Below are 10762 nucleotides of genomic sequence, written 5' to 3'. Positions count from 1 at the left end.
CACTTTCTTGTTACCCGGAAGCATATGGTGCCGAGAAACGAGTAACGCGCACTCAAAAACCGGATCGTAAAAAATTGGCGCTTTTCGTTTGATGATAATAACGGCATTTGATTCAGCTAATAACACAAGGATTTCATCATTTTTGAAGCCACACTGAAAATACTCAGCAATCTGTGCATTCATGACTGGATGTAATACTGGTAGCTTAACAGGTTTGTATGTAGCACATAGACACACATATATATAAATATATATTTAGTATCATTCGGTTGTTTAGTGTTTAGAAGCAAGTTTTTTCATGACTATATACTAGTGGTGAACATGATGATATTCAGAATAAGATCAATTAGTTGTACGTGTCTCTGCTATATATATGAGCAAAGCAAAAGAGCGCCTCAGGCCTGTGTTTTAATTAAGCTGTTTATTAATTTCTGGTTTTCGCCCACACTGTGTCTTCTGTCCTGTCTTCCTCCCCTCAACCCCAACCGGTCGTGGCAGATGGCTGCCTCTCCCTTAGCCTTCTGCCAGAGGTTTCTTCCTGTTAAAGGGGAGTTTTTCCTTCCCACTGTCTCCAAGTGCTTGCTCATAGGGGTCTGGGTTTTACCTGGATTGTGGGGTCTTTGCCTGGTTTATAATAGGTGGTTTCAAAAGGTTGTTACTATATAAAAAAAGATGCTAGCTTTGCTTGTAGTTAAGCTAGCAAAATGGCTGAGGGGCCAAGCTTCACTTAAACAATTTAGTACATTATTTAGAATTATTTATTTAGAATTTTTGGATTGAGAAGACCTGACAAACATCCATCCATTCGCTTATCCTTTTCAGGGTCGCTGGAGCCTATCCCAGCTGCCATAGGGCGAGAGGCAGGGTACACCCTGGACAGGTCGCCAGTCTGTCACAGGGCCAACACACAGGGACAGACAACCATTCACACTCTCATTCACTCACACATTCACACCTAGTGGCAATTTGGATTATCCGATTAACCTATCCCCACAAGCTGCATGTCTTTGGATGGTGGGAGGAAGCCGGAGTACCCGGAAGGAACCCACGCAAACACGGGGAGAACATGCAAACTCCACACAGAAAGACCCCAGCCTGATGGTGGAATTGAACTCAGGACCTTCTTGCTGTGCGGCAACAGTGCTAACCACCGTGCCACCGTGACAAACATCAAACAGCAAAATATTATACAGGAAAGGAAAAGTGTTTCTTAGCTCTTGTGGAGGAAAATGAATCATTTACTACAGCTAAAAATAACAACAGCTAGCTAGCCTAAAGGAGTCACTCTGAGGATCCTTAAAGACCGGCTGATAATTATATGGTGGCCGAGATTTTAATTCAGTTTAATTCAGTTTTATTTATATAGCGCCAAATCACAACAACAGTCTCCTCAAGTCGCTTCAATATTGTACAGTAGATCGTACAATAATAGATTCAGAGAAAAACCCAACAATCATATGACCCCTTATGAGAAAGCACTTTGGCGATAGTGGGAAGGAAAAACTCCCTTTTAATAGGAAGAAACCTCCGGCAGAACCAGGCTCAGGGAGGGGCGGGGCCATCTGCTGCGACTGGTTGGGGTGAGAGTTGAAAAACAGGATGAAGACATGCTGTGGAAGAGAGACAGAGGTTAATAACAGATATGATTCAATGCAGAGATGCCTATTAACACATAGTGAGTGAGAAAGGTGACTGAAAGGAGAAACTCAATGCATCATGGGAATCCCCCAGTAGCCTACATCTATTGCAGCATAACTAAGGGAGGATTAAGGGTCACCTGGTCCAACCCTAACTATATGCTTTAGCAAAAAGGAAAGTTTTAAGCCTAATCTTAAAAGTAGAGATAGTGTCTGTCTCCCGAATCCAAACTGGAAGCTGGTTCCACAGAAGAGGGGCCTGAAAACTGAAGGCTCTGCCTCCCATTCTACTGTTAAATACTCTAGGAACAACAAGTAGGCCTGCAGAGCGAGAGCGAAGTGCTCTAATAGGGTGATATGGTACTACAAGGTCCTTATGATAAGATGGGGCCTGATTATTTAAGGCCTTGTATGTGAGGAGCAGGATTTTGAATTCAATTCTGGATTTAACAGGAAGCCAATGAATGGAAGCCAAAACAGGAGAAATATGCTCTCTCTTTCTAGTCCCTGTCAGGACTCTTGCTGCAGCATTTTGGATTAGCTGAAGGCTTTTCAGCGAGTTTTTAGGACATCCTGATAATAATGAATTACACTAGTCCAGGCTGGAAGTAATAAATGCATGAACTAGTTTTTCAGCGTCACTCTGAGACAGGATATTTCTAACTTTAGAGATGTTGCGCAAATGGAAGAAAGCAGTCTTACATATTTGTTTAATATGTGCATTGAAGGACATGTCCTGGTCAAAAATGACTCCAAGGTTCCTCACAGCGTTACTGGAGGCCAAGGTAATGCCACCCAGAGTAAGAATCTGCTTAGATACCATATTTCTAAGATTTTCAGGGCCGAGTACAATAACCTCAGTTTGATCTGAATTAAGAAGCAGAAAGTTAGCGGCCATCCAGGTCTTTATGTCTTTAACACATTCCTGCAGTTTAAGTAAATGATGTGTGTTATCTGGCTTCATACAGGGAGTGCAGAATTATTAGGCAAATGAGTATTTTGTCCACATCATCCTCTTCATGCATGTTGTCTTACTCCAAGCTGTATAGGCTCGAAAGCCTACTACCAATTAAGCATATTAGGTGATGTGCATCTCTGTAATGAGAAGGGGTGTGGTCTAATGACATCAACACCCTATATCAGGTGTGCATAATTATTAGGCAACGTCCTTTCCTTTGGCAAAATGGGTCAAAAGAAGGACTTGACAGGCTCAGAAAAGTCAAAAATAGTGAGATATCTTGCAGAGGGATGCAGCAGTCTCAAAATTGCAAAGCTTCTGAAGCGTGATCATCGAACAATCAAGCGTTTCATTCAAAATAGTCAACAGGGTCGCAAGAAGCGTGTGGAAAAGGCGCAAAATAACTGCCCATGAACTGAGAAAAGTCAAGCGTGCAGCTGCCAAGATGCCACTTGCCACCAGTTTGGCCATATTTCAGAGCTGCAACATCACTGGAGTGCCCAAAAGCACAAGGTGTGCAATACTCAGAGACATGGCCAAGGTAAGAAAGGCTGAAAGACGACCACCACTGAACAAGACACACAAGCTGAAACGTCAAGACTGGGCCAAGAAATATCTCAAGACTGGTTTTTCTAAGGTTTTATGGACTGATGACATGAGAGTGAGTCTTGATGGGCCAGATGGATGGGCCCGTGGCTGGATTGGTAAAGGGCAGAGAGCTCCAGTCCGACTCAGACGCCAGCAAGGTGGAGGTGGAGTACTGGTTTGGGCTGGTATCATCAAAGATGAGCTTGTGGGGCCTTTTCGGGTTGAGGATGGAGTCAAGCTCAACTCCCAGTCCTACTGCCAGTTTCTGGAAGACACCTTCTTCAAGCAGTGGTACAGGAAGAAGTCTGCATCCTTCAAGAAAAACATGATTTTCATGCAGGACAATGCTCCATCACACGCGTCCAAGTACTCCACAGCGTGGCTGGCAAGAAAGGGTATAAAAGAAGAAAAACTAATGACATGGCCTCCTTGTTCACCTGATCTGAACCCCATTGAGAACCTGTGGTCCATCATCAAATGTGAGATTTACAAGGAGGGAAAACAGTACACCTCTCTGAACAGTGTCTGGGAGGCTGTGGTTGCTGCTGCACGCAATGTTGATGGTGAACAGATCAAAACACTGACAGAATCCATGGATGGCAGGCTTTTGAGTGTCCTTGCAAAGAAAGGTGGCTATATTGGTCACTGATTTGTTCTTGTTTTGTTTTTGAATGTCAGAAATGTATATTTGTGAATTTGGAGATGTTATATTGGTTTCACTGGTAAAAATAAATAATTGAAATGGGTATATATTTGTTTTTTGTTAAGTTGCCTAATAATTATGCACAGTAATAGTCACCTGCACACACAGATATCCCCCTAAAATAGCTAAAACTAAAAACAAACTAAAAACTACTTCCAAAAACATTCAGCTTTGATATTAATGAGTTTTTTGGGTTCATTGAGAACATGGTTGTTGTTCAATAATAAAATTATTCCTCAAAAATACAACTTGCCTAATAATTCTGCACTCCCTGTAGATAGATAGAGCTGGGTGTCATCTGCATAGCAGTGAAAATGTATACTGTCTTCTAATGATGCTGCCTAAGGGAAGCATGTATAGTGTAAACAGAATTGGTCCTAGCACTGAACCCTGTGGAACTCCATAATTAACCTCAGTGTGTGAAGAGGACTCTCCATTTACATGTACAAATTGGAGTCTATTAGATAGATATGATACAAACCACTGCAGCACAGTACCTGTAATACCTACAGCATGTTCTAATCGCTCTAATGCTGGGTCTAGAGAGGCTTTTTGAGTAAAGGTTTAACTACAGCCAGCTTGAAGGCCTGTGGTACATAGCCGATTATTAGAGATAGGTTGATCATATTTAAGATCGAAGATTTAATTAATGGCAGAACTTCTTTGAGCAGTTTTGTAGGGATTGGGTCTAAAAGACACGTTGATGGTTTGGAGGAAGTAATTATTGAAGTTAACTCAGAAAGATCAATTGGAAAAAAAGAGTCTAAATGAATATCAATGGTACTGAAAGTAGCTGTAGATAATATTACATATGTGAGATGATTAGGGTTAACTTTTTCTCTAATTATTAAAATTTGATTTGTTTATTTTAAAGGGATGGTTGGCTCAACAGACTTTTGTCAGCCTGGCTACAGTGCTGAAGAGAAACCTGAAGTTATTTTCTTCAATCAGTGATGAATAGTAAAATGTTCTGGCTTTGCGGAGGGCTTTCTTATAAAGCAACAAACTATTTCTCCAGGCTAAATGATGATCCTCTAAATTTGTGACACGCCATTTCCTCTCCAGCTTATGAGTCATCTGCTTTAGGCTATGTGTTTGAGAATTATACCACGGAGTCAGGTACTTCTGATTTGAGGCCTTAGTTTTCACCGGAGCTACAGTATCCAAAGTCATACGTAGTGAGGAGGTAAAATTATTAACAAAATGATCGACCTCTGTTGGAGTAGCGTTCAGGTTAAAGCTAAACTACTCTGAGTATTTACTTTCTCAGCAATTATCTTACATGTTATTGTCAGGCAGTTATATCACCCAGCTTTGGAAATAAAAAAAAAGTTTCATAACTGCAAATTTTTCACCTTTGGGAGCTGCCCATTAAATAAACGTCCCCTCCTCTTGTCCTGTCTCTAGAGGGAGCCTAATTGTTTAAGTGAAAGACATCGTTCCTCATTCATTTTCCTCATCCAAATTTTCCTAACCGCCCTATTGTCAATGTTTTCAAAGCAAAACTGCCGGTGAGGCACTTAGGTTCACATAAAAAAAACCCTTCCCTCCCTCTCCCACACACGCAACCTTCCACGCACACACGGACACTCACAAGTGCGCGCACACACACACAGCCACACACTGAAATGCACATACACCACCTCTTGTTTCTGTGCAGCCCTTCCCCCCCGTCATCCTCCCAGAGGCTTTGCTGTAAAACAACAGGGGAATCAGCCACACTGACACCGTGTACTCTGGTACTTTTCCACAGATAACAGGCACTGAGAAGCAGAGTGTTGCAATCTGTGTTTATATTGACTCGGTGCATTTATTGCCTCGCATTCCATATCAAGGTAGACTGTGTTCAGCTATGACTTCATTGAAGCTGCTTTGTTCTTTTACTGACTATAAATTCAAATCAAATCAAATCAAATCACTTTTTTATTGTCACATCACATGTGCAGGCACACTGGCACAGCACATGCGAGTGAAATTCTTGTGTGCGAGCCCCACAAGCAACAGAGATGTGCAAACACAACAACACAAACGAGCAAAATACAAGAATGGCCAACCTGAAACTAATAAATATATGTACAATATATAATAGTGTATGCATTTCTGGATGTGTATACTAAATATTTTCCTACGTGTGTGTGTGTGTGTGTGTGTGTGTGTGTGTGTGTGTGTGTGTGTGTGTGTGTACACATTTTTACAAATTAAATAGTAAAAAAATAAAATAAAATAATAATAATAATAATAATAATAATAAAATATATAAAATATACAGAGTTGAATATGTGCAAAACAAGTGGCATTTATATACAGTGTGGAGTGCTACTGGCTACTGATCAACGTCTGCAGTTTTCCACTCAGTGTGTCACTACAAACACCTTCATTTAGACGGTGCTTGCTCAGAATAGGGCTACAAAATAATTCAAAACAATGAAAATAAATTAAAGATTTCAAAGATAAGGACAGAAGAGGACAGCTTGATAATCACTCTGGGCAGTGTGTGCTGTCCTCAAAGTGATAGTACTCTGCATACACCGTAGTCATGTGCAAAACAAATGCCCCTGGCCTTTTTAAACATAGTTCAGCAAGCAAACACTTGTCCACAGTATTCGTACATAAAGTAAATACACTCAAAGAAATGCCAAAGGAAATTAGAATTTTGATATAGTTTTTAAGGGCATTTTTAAAGGGTCTTTAGGGCCTTTAGTAAAACAGTTTTGGATGTTTTGAGTTGGACGAGAGGTTTAAAAAAACCTCCATATTGTTTATAAAAAATTTTCCGCTTTGAAGACAATTGAGTGAAGTGTGGGAAGATTTCATGCAACTAAAAATTTGACCAGGGCTGTCTGCAACTACAGGGAAGCACACAGCAAAAGATGCAAAAGAGAAGTCTCTAGAACTTCTTGCAGCCGTTGGTGTCAAAGTGCATTTGCCTGCAGATATCAAGAGTTTGACCTGCATGCCAGGCGTGCCACGAGTCACGAGAAAACTTTTTTAACTACAAACTTTAGAGCAAAATGAACACGAGAATACGAACGTAACAAGCAAAGAGGCAAAATTTGCTTATGGGATGCTATTCACAGCAAGTGCTTTACAATACACAGCATTGTGTTTATGAAATCCAAAAATTAAACAGGGACTAAGAGCAGGCTTTTTTGGATTTTAGTAACATTTTCTGGAGTGATGAGTCACTAGGCAGTAGGCAGTTTCTCGGGAGAAGGCTCTCATATCAACTATGAAACACGGTGGTGGGTATATTATGGTCTGGGCTTGGTTTGAACCTGGGATGTTCGCCAGCTTGCATTCAACTTATCTGTTATTTCTGTAGTATGCAACATAACTGCTTAGAAAAAATGCACGTTGAACATAAGCAATGACGTGGACCTTCTTACGTGATAATGATAATGAACAGTCGCAAATTCACCAAGAGGAGGGTTAGGTAACAGTGCAGTCAAAGCCACATTCAATTGCCACTGAAATGTGGAGACATTGTGAACAGATAGCAGATGGAAGAAAACCCCCAAACATTTCAGCGAGCCAATAACGAGGAGTGGTGGACAAGATATTTCGCTAGATTCTGTCTCCAAAGAAGTGCTTCACTTTTTGTTCTCAGAGATAAATCTGACATTGTTGATGTTTCTATTGAATAAATTATGGAAAAAAGCCAGTTTCTCCTGTGTCCACCATTGTGCCCTTTCACTCAGGCACTGTTTCAACAATTCCCATGAGACGCCCTTATTTTTCCACATGACTTTAATGCACAGAGGTGGGGAAAGGTCATCATCTTTATTTACAATCGTTTTAACCACTTACAACTGAGGATGCATTTTTGGCTTAGCTCAACAAAGCCACCATTCATGAATCCCCTCCAAGCGTTTAATTCGAGGTTGGACCACGAGGAACACGACTCACTGTCCTCGAATGACCCGAGTCCAACGACATGTTCCAAATAACGCGATTTATACTTTTGCCGGTGTTGAAGAACATTGCGAAATTGGCCTGTTTGCAGTCGCTCTCAGGAACTCTTTGTGCAGTGTTGCCTCTAAATGGATCTCAATGTTAATGACTGGTTACAGTTAATTAACTTGGGTGATGTAACATATGTTGCCTTGTTTGTAAATTCATTACTGATCCGATGCTCAAGTGAACTGAGATAGAACAGCAATGCTCTGAATTCCTTTCAATGCTCAAATTATCTGTGCACCTGTAAACAACGACAAAAAGCTCCAGCTTTGGCCAACATGAAACGAGGTTGGGCACAGTTACAATAACCAAAACAAAAATAAAAGCAAAACTAAGCAGGGACTTTTTAAAAGATTCTGTCACCACCTCCTCATAAAAGTTGACAGAAACGGACAAAATATTGCCAATCTGATTCCAAGTCAGTCTACAAAGTTTGTTTCTTCTTACTGCTGCAACAGGTGGTTTTATCATTCAAAACTTACATGCATGCCAAAGTGCTGCCTGCTCAAATCAGGCTCTTTCATGTTTTTATTTTTGCTTTATTTAAATAAAAAGAAAAGGACTTGAATTATTAATCCTCCTTCTAAAGTTGGATGAATGTTTTTTAGGTGTCTGTCTTGTTTATTTTCACCTGAAACTATCAGCCACTCTCTTTCAATTTATTACCTGAAAGTACAAATTTACAGGATACTCCCAGAAAAATATGACCCGTTCTGTAAACTGCTGGCTTCTCCTTATCTTTACGGGACAACACGTTATTAGCAGCTTGGCCCAGTTTACTCAGTGCACCTGGGTCTCTTGAAGTTCAGTCATTTTCACGCATACCACCAGCACTTTAAATATGTACTTGTCAGTAAGTCTCTGCAGAGTGCATGAAAGCAGCTCAAAGGTCACTGTGCTTGGACTTTATGTGTTCAGTGTTGCATGGTTTGTTTGCAGCGCGCACTTCGAGAGCTGCTGGAAAGTAGCATTAAGATTTGTGCTGTTCTTCTAACAGTCAAGAATTTCTATGCCTCTTTGCTTCACCGTAGACAAATTTAACAACAAATTTGATCATTTTGAGGTTTTGTTTTTTTGTTTTGTTTTTTTTTACAAACCAAAAAACCACCAATAGAAAAAAGGCTCATTGCGTTGCAGACACTGATCTTGCAAGACTTTGTTCACTTGTGCATGCAACAGCCCAAATTCAAGTGCATGTGGTTAGTTCAACAGAAGTGAATGCTTCCCCCTAGCCCCACATGTCAGAATCAGAGTCATATTTTATTGACGTGACCCTTGATCCCTGGCAGGCAACCATGTACCTGGATCATGTTTGGGGACAGACATGTTGATATCCTTCTGCGTCTAGGCCCTGGGTCAGTGGAGTTCATGTAGATGGGTGGGGAGGGGTGCTTGTTAGCGCACAGCCTCTTTAACCGGTCAAGCAGGAGAGAAGAACAGCAACAATTTTGTTCCGGAGGCTGGCTGACTGGCTAAACCTGTGAAGTTGTGTTCATGACGTGCACGACATTCTTTAGTTGGACCCTGAGGAGAACCTGAGAAAGCAGTCAGTTTGAATATTGTTTCCCACTGCATTCAACAAATGCATGTAATCAGAAACATGTTTCTTAACCAACTGATAACGTGCTGATATCAGTTTATGTGTCATAATTATTACTACTTAGCCCTTGAGAACAGTTACATATGTTCTGCGGTTTCAGAAAACAAGCACACTGATACTAATAAGGATGTGATCGGACACGGCTCTGAGGATACAAATTTACAAACGAAAGCTTTTGTTACTAACTCTGAAAGATGTGGACATGGACGCTGCACCTGATATAAGCTGACTAATCGTATCTGTGCAACCTCTTCTTGCCTGCAAGTAAACAACCGAACCAGGAAATCCGATGTCTTTTTTTGTGTGTTTTTTTTCTCCTGCCAACGCGAGTGACTCTACAGAGATTGGTCTGTCATTCATTCAAAGGATGTGAAGACGAACAACCCACAGAAACTTGCACCTAAAGATAACCACTGGGGGAAAAACATCGACAGTGAAAACAACTAGAAATAGAGCACTTTGTTGCCATAGCCACCTGATGAGCTTTAATTTAGAAACACTAAACTGCAGAGGAGAGACTGAAAAAAAAATCAGTCTGACAATTTATTGTTTCTGTTTTGCATTGTTAGTTGTGTTTTAGAAGCATTTTTCATTTAACAATATAAGATTGGTCATATGTGACATTAAAAGAAAATAAACAATCAGTTAAAATGTACTACATGTAAAATGTGGCTTTGATGATGTTTTCTGCACCATTTACTTTGGATTTGCTGGCAGCTATGCTGAAGTGTTTTAATACCTATGCAAACAGAGCAGTGCTGACACTGGACGTACGGTAAAAGTGACTGAAGGTGTGGATAATAAAAGTGGATTATGGCCATTCTGGGAAGCACTATTTCCTAATAGTAAGACGGTCCTTTGTTTGAATCCACCAGCTAACCTTCCCTCTCTGTGTGTCTGTGAAGGTTCTCAGTCATCCAGGTCATCGTAGTCAAAGGAGCTTGCAAAGAAAAGCGTCTGGACTTCTTTAAGTTGCTTGAAGACGTTTCACCTCTCATCCGAGAAGCTTCTTCAGTTCTAAGGTCAAATGGTGGAGAGTCCCAGATATAAACCTAGTGGGAGTGACCCCCCACAGAGGGACAAAGGGACCCCCTGATGATATACATGCAAACTCTGTGCAGAGTTTGCATGTATATCCTGTTGTTGCAAGAGAGAGAACCTGTGCGGGTTCTCTCTGTACTTCCTCCCACATGAATGTTAGATTAATTGATGATTTTGAACTGACAGTAATTGTGAATGGCTGTCTGGCTCTATGTTGTAATCGTGTGACAGACTTGTGACCTGTGTAGGGTTGATGGTGTTTTCATTCAAGAAGGAAT

This window comes from Rhamphochromis sp. 'chilingali', assembly GCF_963969265.1.
Source record: "Rhamphochromis sp. 'chilingali' genome assembly, chromosome: 16".
In the NCBI taxonomy this organism is placed as follows: domain Eukaryota; kingdom Metazoa; phylum Chordata; class Actinopteri; order Cichliformes; family Cichlidae; genus Rhamphochromis; species Rhamphochromis sp. 'chilingali'.
The sequence above is the reverse complement of the archived record's forward strand: the minus strand, read 5'-3'. Positions refer to the sequence as shown.